We start from the raw sequence: 12,369 nt of genomic DNA, 5'->3' as shown, positions 1-12,369 counted from the left end.
GCTTTTGACCAAGTGAGAGTAATCGATGGTCAAACGCTCCAGCCGAACGCCACCCCATCCTTCCCCTACTTCGCGATTATGAAGGATAGATTATACCGAGTGACGCAGGACACTCAAACGAAAGAGCGAGTCACGCAGCTTTTAATTCCGAAGAGCTGCCAGGAATTGGTATTCCAGGCGGCTCACTTTAATCCCATGGCTGGACACTTAGGGCAGGATAAAACACTAGCCCGAATAATGGCCCGATTCTATTGGCCGGGGATTCGCGGCGATGTCCGTAGGTGGTGTACGGCATGCCGTGAATGCCAGTTAGTAAATCCAGTGGCCATTCCAAAAGCGCCTTTGCGCCCTCTACCGTTAATCGAGACCCCGTTCGAAAGAATGCGCATGGATCTCGTCGGGCCATTAGATCGGTCAACACGAGGGTACCGCTTTATATTAGTTCTGGTGGACTATGCAACGCGATACCCGGAAGCAGTGCCTCTTCGCAATATCTCAGCACGCAGTATTGCAGAGGCGCTCTTCTGCGTCATCTCCCGAGTTGGAATCCCGAAAGAGATTCTGACTGACCAAGGCACCTCGTTTATGTCACGAACACTGAAGGAACTGTATGGGTTATTAGGTATTAAGCTGATCCGCACCAGCGTTTATCACCCACAAACGGACGGCTTAGTGGAACGGTTTAATCGCACCCTTAAAAACATAATTAAGAAATTTGTAAGTGAGGACGCGGGTAACTGGGATAAATGGCTCGAACCCTTGCTCTTTGCAGTGCGAGAAGTCCCCCAAGCCTCCACGGGGTTCTCCCCGTTTGAATTATTATATGGGCGTAAGCCGCGCGGCATTTTAGATGTGCTGCGAGAAAATTGGGAGGAGGGACTTTCACCAAGCAAAAATGAAATTCAATATGTTATTGACCTGCGCGCAAAACTCCACACACTCACACAACTAACCCAGGAGAATTTGCGGCAGGCCCAAGAACGGCAAACCCGCCTGTACGACAAGGGTATGCGCCTTAGAGAGTTTGCACCAGGAGAGAAAGTACTCGTACTCTTGCCCACATCGAGCTCTAAATTAGTCGCCAAGTGGCAAGGACCCTTTGAGGTCACACGGCGAGTCGGGGACGTCGACTATGAGGTGAAACGAACGGACAGGGGTGGGGCGCTACAGATTTACCACCTCAACCTACTCAAACTCTGGAACAAGGAGGTCCCCGTGGCGTTGGTGTCGGTGGTTCCAGAGAAGGCGGAGCTGGGGCCGGAGGTTCAAAAAGGAACATTAGCATCACGTCCCTCTCCGGTCCCCTGTGGAGACCACCTCTCCCTGACCCAACTCGCGGAGGTTGCCCAGTTGCAGACCGAGTTTTCGGACGTGTTCTCACCCCTGCCTGGCCGCACTAACCTCATAGAGCACCACATTGAGACGCCCCCGGGGGTGGTAGTGCGTAGCCGCCCTTACAGGTTACCCGAACACAAGAAAAAGGTGGTTCGGGAAGAACTCGAGGCCATGCTCGAAATGGGCATCATCGAGGAGTCCCACAGTGACTGGAGCAGCCCGGTGGTCTTGGTACCCAAGGCCGACGGGTCGGTCCAGTTCTGTGTGGACTATAGAAAAGTCAACGCGGTGTCTAAATTCGATGCGTACCCAATGCCTCGTATTGATGAGTTGCTCGATCGGCTAGGCACGGCTTGTTTTTACTCGACACTGGATTTAACAAAGGGTTATTGGCAGATCCCCTTGACTCCATTATCCCATGAAAAAACGGCCTTTTCCACACCATTCGGCTTACACCAATTCGTCACACTTCCTTTTGGGCTGTTTGGGGCGCCTGCTACGTTTCAGCGGCTGATGGACAGGGTCCTCCGCCCCCATGCCACCTATGCGACCGCGTACTTGGATGATATCATTATTTATAGTAATGACTGGCCACGGCACCTACAACACCTGAGGGCCGTCCTTAGGTCGCTGAGGCGGGCGGGTCTCACGGCCAACCCGAAGAAGTGTGCGATTGGGCGGGTGGAAGTACGGTATCTGGGCTTCCACTTGGGCAACGGGCAGGTGCGTCCCCAAATTAACAAGACTGCAGCGATTGCGGCCTGCCCGAGGCCCAAGACCAAAAAGGGGGTGAGACAGTTCCTGGGGCTGGCTGGCTATTATCGTAGGTTTATACCTAATTATTCGGACGTCACCAGCCCGCTGACTGATCTGACTAAAAAGGGGGCACCAGATCCGGTCCAGTGGACGGAGCAATGCCAGCGGGCTTTTTCTAAGGTTAAGGCTGCACTGTGTGGGGGGCCACTTTTACACTCCCCTGACTTTTCTCTCCCTTTTATGTTGCAGACCGATGCGTTGGACAGAGGGCTGGGGGCCGTTTTGTCCCAGCAGGTGGAGGGGGAGGATCGCCCTGTCTTGTACATTAGCCGTAAGCTGTCGGTGCGTGAGGGGCGCTACAGTACCATCAAAAAGGAGTGCCTGGCAATCAAGTGGGCGGTCCTCGCCCTCTGGTACTACCTGCTGGGACGCCCTTTCACCCTCTGTTCGGACCACGCGCCCCTCCAGTGGCTCCACCGCATGAAGGATGCCAATGCGCGGATCACCCGTTGGTATCTGGCACTCCAACCCTTTAACTTCAAGGTGATCCACAGGCCGGGGGCGCAGATGGTCGTGGCGGACTTCCTCTCTCGTCAAGGGGGGGGGGGAGTCAGCTGCGGGCCGGATGGCTGCCCGGCCTGAGTCGGGCAGTGGGGGTATGTGGCAGCGGGGGTGTGGTCTAGCATCGGTCTGTGACAGGAGGTCGGAGTCGGGGAAGTTAAGTGGCAGAATCATTACACCTGTTGTTAATTGATGTGTTTGTGTGTCTTCCCAGTGACCGCGCCCTTCTTAAGGAGAGAGAGTGAGAGCAGAGGGAGTCTCTCCACAGCAGACAGCTGATGTGTGTGCGTGTGTCTGTGTGTGTATTTACAGCTGAAAAGCTGAATAAAGAGAGGTTTTGGATTCTCAGATCTGTCCTGCCGTCCTTCTGTGCTCCACCCATTTACACGAACTGCCACAGAATACTTTGAGGATCTCCTCAATCCCACCGTCATGTCTTCCATTGAGGAAGTGGAGACTGATGACTCAGAGGTGGACTCATCCATTACCCAAGCTGAAGTCACTGAGGTGGTTTTCAAGCTCCTCAGTGGCAGGGCACTGGGGGTGGATGAGATCCACCCTGAATATCTCAAGTCTCTGGATGTTGTGGGGCTGTCTTGGCTGACACACCTCTGCAGCATCGCGTGGCGGTCGGGGACAGTGCCTTTGGAGTGGCAGACTGGGGTGGTGGTCCATCTGTTTAAGAAAGGGGACCAGAGAGTGTGCTCCAATTATAGGGGAATCACACTTCTCAGCCTCCCCAGGAAGGTTTACTCCAGGGTACTGGAGAGGAGAATTCAGCCAATAGTCGAATCTTGGATCCAGGAGGAACAATGTGGTTTTCGTCCTGGTTGTGGAACACTGGACCTTCTCTATACCCTTCATAGGGTGCTTGAGGGTTCATGGGAGTTTGCCCAACCAGTCCATATGTGCTTTATGGATCTGGAGAAGGCATTCGACCGTGTCCCTCATGGTATTCTGTGGGGGGTGCTTCGGGAGTATGGGGTTCGGGGCTCTTTGCTAAGGGCTGTCCAGTCCCTGTACGAACAGAGCAGGAGTCTGGTTTGCATTGCCGGCAGTAAGTCAGACCTGTTCCCAGTGCATGTTGGACTCCGGCAGGGCTGCTCTTTGTCACTGGTTCTGTTCATAATTTTTATGGACAGAATTTCTAGGCACAGCCAGGGGCTGGAAGGAATCCTGTTTGGGAACCACAGGATTTCATCTCTGCTTTTTGCGGATGATGTTGTCCTGTTGGCTTCTTCAAACCAGGACCTTCAGCATGCACTGGGGCGGTTTGCAGTCGAGTGTGAAGTGGCTAGGATGAGAATCAGCAGCTCCAAGTCCGAGGCCATGGTTCTTGACCAGAAAAGGGTGGCTTGTCCTCTCCAGGTTGGTGGAGAAGTCCTGCCTCAAGTGGAGGAGTTTAAGTATCTCGGGATCTTGTTCACGAGTGAGGGAAGGATAGAGCATGAGATTGACAGGCGGATCGGTGCAGCCTCCACAGTGATGCAGTCGCTTTACCGGTCCGTCGTGGTGAAGAAGGAGCTGAGCCAAAAGGTGAAGCTCTCAATTTACTGGTCGATCTACGTTCCGACTCTCACCAATGGTCATGAGCTTTGGGTAATGACTGAAAGAACAAGATCGCGGATACAAGCGGCCGAAACGAGTTTCCTTCGCAGGGTGGCTGGGCGCTCCCTTAGAGAGAGGGTGAGAAGCACAGTCACTCGGGAGGAGCTTGGAGTAGAGCCGCTGCTCCTCCACATCAAGAGGAATCAGCTGAGGTGGCTCGGGCATCTCTTTCGGATGCCTCCTGGACGCCTCCCTGGGGAGGTGTTCCAGGCATATCCCCCCGGGAGGAGGCCCCGAGAAAGACCCAGGACACGCTGGAGGGACTATGTCTCTCCGCTGGCCTGGGAACGCCTCGGTGTTCTTCCCGAGGAGCTGGCTGAGGTGTCTGAGGAAAGGCTTCCATGCTCAGACTGCTGCCTCTGCGACCCGGCCCCGGATAAAGCAGAAGAAGACGAGACAGGAAAGCGAAAGTGGAAAGTACAAAAAGGAAAGCAACAGTACAATAAAAATGAAGATGATTCTGGAAAATTATTTGTAGAAAATTTTTTTTAAAAAGATTAGTAATTAACGCCAACACTCGTGGGGAAAAAGGACTCCTTTTATGTGCTATGTTGAATGGATTTACGTACCTCAATTGAAGATCTGTTGATATTAAAGCAGATCTGATGTGGATGGCTTCTGCTTGCGGCCTTTGCATGGGAGTTAAAACTTCCAGAGTTTGGCATTCTCTGAAAAAAAATTTCAAAATGCGGAAAAGGAGAAAGTGAAAGTAGAATAAAAAAATGAAAAATATACTGAAAAATTATTTGTACAGATGTGTGTATGTGTGTGTGTGTGTGTGTGTGCGCACGCAAGCTCAGTACAAAAGCATAACCTGAATGGATTCCTCTTCCCAATATATTAAACCATATCTCCAAGATCATATGGCAGTTCTCACCTTAGTGTGTGAGTATAAAGTGTGGACAACTGATGCTCAACTTAGGCACTCGTCATCCAATGTGACAAGACCAAGGTGTCAACTTTCTTTTAGTTAACTTCACACAATACAGCTCACCTTAGAGCCTGCACAGCTCAGTAGATAGGACCAAGGTTCAACATTCTTTGAGTTACCTATACCATTTTCTGAAGCGAGGCCATCCGTCAACAAGGCCACTGAAACCTGTGTTCTGAAAGCTTCTCAAGCAGTATTTTGCAGCATTTTTTCAAGCAAGCCCAGTGGACAAATTTTGGAAACATATTGCATTATGTTGTGAAGTTATGAAAGGCACACTGGTGAAAGAGTTGTTAGCAGAGCAATCTTAGCTTTTTGCATGAGCTTGACAAAATCCTGAATGGTCCTCATAGAGATAGGAGTCTATCTGAAAGTTTCTGCATGAGACGGTGCAAAAAACCAACAGCATTATCTTGGTGCATGACCTCAACACGCAACCTTCTGATCTGGAGTCAGATGCGCTACCATTGCGCCATGAGGTCTGAGCTGGAGTACAGCGGACCGTACAAGCAAGGTACAAAGTTGGCATCGCTCTGAACTCGAACTATTTCAGAGGATGAGCTCAATATGAAAGGATAACCTGGCTTGATTCCCCTTCCGAATATATTAAGGGATCTTTCCAAGATCATATGGCAGTTCTCACCTCAGTGTGTGAGTATAAACTGTAGACAACTGTTGCTCAACTTAAGCACTCATCATCCAATGTGATAAGCCCAAGGTGACTCATCATCCAATGTGATAAGCCCAAGGTGTCAACTGACTTTCAGTTAACTTCACACTTTTACATTTTATTTGAATCCTTTATGTCACTATTTGTGTCACATCATGGGCATTCAATGGAAAAGTTGTTTTTTGAGGGTACCCTGTTTTGAGGGTTCAAAGGAAAGGTATATTAAGATACTTTTGAATGTGACAAACAGCAGATGATATGAGCAGGGCTTCAACTGAATCAGAGGAACCTGTTGAAAATGTGTGTCCAAAGTCCTGACATGCTTTGACTCTTACAGAAACAGAAGAGCAGAGCCTGGAAAGCTCAGTCGGGAGCGCATCAGTGTTTTAATCTGATGGTCCAATGATGAATTCCGTCTTTGTCAGAGGAACAGACTTGCTTTTTAGTCAATTGGTCTCCTTGTTCCAAAAAGACAGGTATGGTTGAAAATGGTGATGCTTCTCAAAGGAGTCCAATACCATAACAAGAAAGGGATTCCTTGAACCAAGATAAGACTTTAGAATAACTGTTATAAAGTAGACTCATGATGGTAACATTTTCGAAGTGACCTGATGGTTAAACTTCATGTTCGAAAAGAAAATATATGTCCTATGGTTCAGTACAGCTCACCTTATAGCCTGCACAGCTCAGTTGACAGGACCAAGATTCAACGTTCTTTGAGTTAATGATATAATTTTGCAGGTTACACAAGTACTTTTTTATTGTTATTTGTGCCAGATGATGGGCAATCATTTGGAAAAGGTGGCAGAGCGCTGAGTTATACAGAGACAAGATATGAGTTATACAGAGACAAGATGACACCTTGTTGGCTTGAGCACGCAACCTTTTGATTTGGAGTCATGCTGGTAACATTTTCCAAGTGACCTGATGGTCAAAATTCTTCATGTTCAAAAAGAAAATACATGCTTTATGGTTCAATACAGCTCACCTTAGAGCCTGCACAGATCAGTAGATAGAACCAAGGTTCAACATTCTTTGAGTTACCTTTTCCATTTTCTGAAGCAAGGACATATTTCAACAAGGCCACTGAAACCTGTGTTCTGAAAGCTTACTCTGACAAAGCTCAAAGCTTCTGTTCACAGTCAGACCATGGGCTATGACCAGCAACCCTCTGAGAGAGGGAAAATTTTCTTACAGATAACATCTCCACTTAGTTCTGCACAACTCTAATATAATGCTTTTGGTCACGGTATCACTCCTGCAGCCCCTTAGAAATGGGTCAGTGTAAAGTTGTTTTAAACTCCAACAAAAATTGAACCTGTGCATGGGTGCATGGGTGTGAACTTTGCCATGGAGAAATCAACAAAGTGGAACAAGAGATATTGTGTTTTATTATAGATGAGAAGATTCTGAGTTTGACTTCTGGCCGGCATGGCTCTCTTTTATCCCATGGAATGTTCTGGATAATACAGTGATGCTTGAAAGTTTGTGAACCCTTTAGAATTTTCTGTTTTTCTGCATAAATATGACCTAAAACATCATCAAATTTTCACACAAGTCCTAAAAGTAGATAAAGAGAACTCAGTTAAACAAATGAGACAAAAATATTATACTTGGTCATTTATTTATTGAGGAAAATGATCCAATATTACATATCTGTGAGTGGCAAAAGTATGTGAACCTTTGCTTTCAGCATCTGGTGTGACCCCCTTGTGCAGCAATAACTGCATCTAAACATTTCCGGTAACTGTTGATCAGTCCTGCACACTGGCTTGGAGGGATTTTAGCTCATTCCTCTGTACTGTGGGTGCAATTGGTCTTAAGTGATCAGTCTCATTAAGTCAGTCTCATTAAATCAGTCTCATTAATAATACCATTAATTTTGGTGCTTAATAATAAATTACCAAACAGCTAAATTATGGTATATTCCAAATTATTATGATCACTACTGATGCAGCAATAATATATTACTTACCGTATTACATAGACACTACAGCCAATAGCATTCATATACACTTGGGTGAAGGAAATTTGGAGTTCTTTGAGATTGTGTGACTTCAAGGATACAGCAGCAAAACGGACAAGCACAGTTTAACAGAATAATTGAATTTATTATAACAACGATACTAAATGGGTAATAGCAGTTGAATACATTCAATATGGTCAGCAGCAATATATAGACAAGGCACAAACAGTGAGGTAGTACACTCGATGAGCGTGTGTGTATGTGTGTGTGTGAGCGTGTCTGTGTGTGTGTGTGTGTGTGTATGAGAGGGAGAGCGAGAGGAGAGATAGAGAGAGAGAGAGATGTTGTCTCCTTGCTGCCAAGCGAGCGACTGAGCTCTTAGGGCGTGTCCCGTGCGCGGCTGCGCAGTGTGAGAAGGGAGGAGTGCGAGGCAGAGAGGAGGAGAGATAGAGAGAGATGCTGTCTCCTTGCTGCCAAGCGAGCAACTGAGCTCTTAGGGCGTGTCCCATGTGCGGCTGCGCAGTGTGAGAAGGGAGGAGTGCGAGGCAGAGAGGAGGAGAGAGAGAGTTTGAGTATGCGCGTGGGAGGTGCGCAAGGTAAATAAATCAGAGATTGGAATGTTATCTAAGGTGTTGGGGGAAGGGAAAATCACCTCGTGGTTTTCTTGAGACAAAAAAATTCGTCGTGGTTGCTAATTCCACTACTTTATAACATTACCAAATCCACTGAAATCTTGATGAGGTCAAAGTGTGTATAATAATGAAATTAAGAGGTGTTAGAGAGGATAGAGAAGAGCATGCAGCAACCTATCTACAACCCCGATTCCAAAAAAGTTGGGACAAAGTACAAATTGTAAATAAAAATGGAATGTGATGATGTGGAAGTTTCAAAATTACATATTTTATTCAGAATAGAACATAGATGACATATCAACTGTTTAAACTGAGAAAATGTATCATTTAAAGAGAAAAATTAGTTGATTTTAAATTTCATGACAACAACACATCTCAAAAAAGTTGGGACAAGGCCATGTTTACCACTGTGAGACATCCCCTTTTCTCTTTACAACAGTCTGTAAACGTATGGGGACTGAGGAGACAAGTTGCTCAAGTTTAGGGATAGGAATGTTAACCCATTCTTGTCTAATGTAGGATTCTAGTTGCTCAACTGTCAGGTCTTTTTTGTCGTGTCTTCCATTTTATGACGTGCCAAATGTTTTCTATGGGTGAAAGATCTGGACTGCAGGCTGGCCAGTTCAGTACCTGGACCCTTCTTCTACGCAGCCATGATGCTGTAATTGATGCAGTATGTGGTTTGGCATTGTCATGTTGGAAAATGCAAGGTCTTCCCTGAAAGAGACATCGTCTGGATGGGAGCATATGTTGCTCTAGAACCTGGATATACCTTTCAGCATTGATGGTGTCTTTCCAGATGTGTAAGCTGCCCATGCCACACGCACTAATGCAACCCCATACCATCAGAGATGCAGGCTTCTGAACTGAGCGCTGATAACAACTTGGGTCGTCCTTCTCCTCTTTAGTCCGAATGACACGGCGTCCCTGATTTCCATAAAGAACTTCAAATTTTGATTCGTCTGACCACAGAACAGTTTTCCACTTTGCCAGTGTCCATTTTAAATGAGGCTTGGCCCAGAGAAGACATCTGCGCTTCTGGATCATGTTTAGATACGGCTTCTTCTTTGAACTATAGCATTTTAGCTGGCAACGGCGGATGGCACGGTGAATTGTGTTCACAGATAATGTTCTCTGGAAATATTCCTGAGCCCATTTTGTGATTTCCAATACAAAAGCATGCCTGTATGTGATGCAGTGCCGTCTAAGGGCCCGAAGATCACGGGCACCCAGTATGGTTTTACGGCCTTGACCCTTACGCACAGAGATTCTTCCAGATTCTCTGAATCTTTTGATGATATTATGCACTGTAGATGATGATATGTTCAAACTCTTTGCAATTTTACACTGTCGAACTCCTTTCTGATATTGCTCCACTATTTGTTGGCGCAGAATTAGGGGGATTGGTGATCCTCTTCCCATCTTTACTTCTGAGAGCTGCTGCCACTCCAAGATACTCTTTTTATAACCAGTCATGTTAATGACCTATTGCTAATTGACCTAATGAGTTGCAATTTGGTCCTCCAGCTGTTCCTATTTTGTACCTTTAACTTTTCCAGCCTCTTATTGCCCCGTCCCAACTTTTTTGAGATGTGTTGCTGTCATGAAATTTCAAACAAACCAATATTTGGCATGAAATTTCAAAATGTCTCACTTTTGACATTTGATATGTTGTCTATGTTCTATTGTGAATACAATGTCAGTTTTTGAGATTTGTAAATTATTGCATTCCGTTTTTATTTACAATTTTTACTTTGGCTTAACTTTTTTGGAATCGGGGTTGTATTAAAACAACCGAGAGAACAATGTAGAACAACAATGATCAACTCGACACTCTAAGTGTCTATAGTGTGCATAATTAAACAGTTTCTGAGTTTAAATTCACACTTCTTCATAAAGCTAATTCCTAAGACTAGTTTGCCCAAATGCCAGCCTTATTTCCAGTATCTTGCTCCTATGCAGGAATGCAGAGATGTCCCGAAGTTTCGCGGAGTTTCGGGTGCTTGCGGAGGTTCACAGAAAGCTCGTGGGTCGCTCCTGTGACGGCACAGAGAAGTCCTTGATCCGAAGCTTCGTCATTCGTGAGGAAAAGTCTCTGATCAATAATATGCACAGCGATTAAGTCAGAAGGAATCCGGTCGCTTCTAACTTTTAATTAACTGCTTGGGCTGCAGTCGTAACATTACTTATAACAAACAAATAAACCGGTTGTAACTCAATTGAGTGAGACGACGCAACTTAGGTACTCTTTACCGTGGCCAGTGGTATATACGAAAGCGTGTTGAGTCTTCTTTCTTGCAAGGCAGACGTCGTGATTTAGGATGGTCCGATGAACGGGGGTATCTCTATATGTCTTTAAGACGCGAAGATCCACAGAGAGAGAGAGAGAGAGAGTTGAGGGTGACCGGGTCAATTTATAGAGTCGGGGTCACGTGACGTAGGTGATCATGGAGGACGTGACATAGGTCATCGCCGGAGTTAGTTGATGGGATTTGTAGTTCTAGACGGAGACTGTGGCTGTCCCTACAGTACAGAACAGCTTCAACTCTGGGATGTTGGTGGGTTTTCTCATATGAACTGCTCACTTCAGGTCCTTCCACAACATTTCAATTGGATTAAGGTCAGGACTTTGTCTTGGCCATTCCAAAACATTAACTTTATTCTTCTATAACCATTCTTTGGTAGAATGACTTGTGTGCTCAGGGTCATTGTCTTGTTGCATGACCCACCTTCTCTTGAGATTCAGTTCATGGACAGATATCCTGACATTTTCCTTTAGAATTCGCTGGTATAATTCAGAATTCATTGTTCCCAGATGCAGCAAAACAGGCCCAAACCATGAGACTACCACCACCATGTTTCACAGATGGGATAAGGTTCTTATGCTGGAATGTAATGCTTTCCTTTCTCCAAGCTTAACGCTTCTCATTTAAACCAAAAAGTTCTATTTTGGTCTCATCTGTCCACAAAACATTTTTCCAATAGCCTTCTGGCTTGTCCACGTGACCTTTAGAAAACTACAGACGAGCAGCAATGTTCTTTTTGGAGAGCAGTGGCTTTCTCCATGCAACCCTGCCATGCACACCATTGTTGTTCAGTGTTCTCCTGATGGTGGTCCTTTGTGACCTCGCCAACTATTACACGCCTTGCTCCTGGAGTGATCTTTGTTGGTCGACCACTCCTGGGGAGGGTAACAATGGTCTTGAATTTCCTCCATTTGTACACAATCTGTCTGACTGTGGATTGGTGGAGTCCAAACTCTTTAGAAATGGTTTTGTAACCTTTTCCAGCCTGATGAGCATCAACAACGCTTTTTCTGAGGTCCTCAGAAATCTCCTTTGTTCGTGCCATGATACACTTCCACAAACATGTGTTGTGAAGATCAGACTTTGATAGATCCCTGTTCTTTAAATAAAACAGGGTGCCCACTCACACCTGATTGTCATCCCATTGATTGAAAACACCTGACTCTAATTTCACCTTCAAATTAACTGCTAATCCTAGAGGTTAACATACTTTTTCCACACACAGATATGTAATATTGGATAATTTTCCTCAATAAATAAATGAGCAAGTATAATATTTTTGTCTCATTTGTTTAACTGGGTTCTCTTTATCTACTTTTAGGACTTGTGTGAAAATCTGATGATGTTTTAGGTCATATTTATGCAGAAATATAGAAAATTCTAAAGGGTTCACAAACTTTCAAGCACCACTGCACACTTACTAACCACAACACAGTTCAACCTGCTAGCCACGCAACTAAATAAAATAAAAATTGACAGCTACTTTTCTGGAAAACTCCTGGGTTCTCAACAATGGACTAAGCATTTTAAACATGGCCGTTACACTTTAAGGCTGTCCCATATTGTCGAGTGGTCAGGATTCCTGTTTTTCACCCAGGTGGCCT

The sequence above is a fragment of the Neoarius graeffei genome, chromosome 17, assembly GCF_027579695.1.
Source record: "Neoarius graeffei isolate fNeoGra1 chromosome 17, fNeoGra1.pri, whole genome shotgun sequence".
Taxonomy (NCBI): Eukaryota; Metazoa; Chordata; class Actinopteri; order Siluriformes; family Ariidae; genus Neoarius; species Neoarius graeffei.
The sequence above is the reverse complement of the archived record's forward strand: the minus strand, read 5'-3'. Positions refer to the sequence as shown.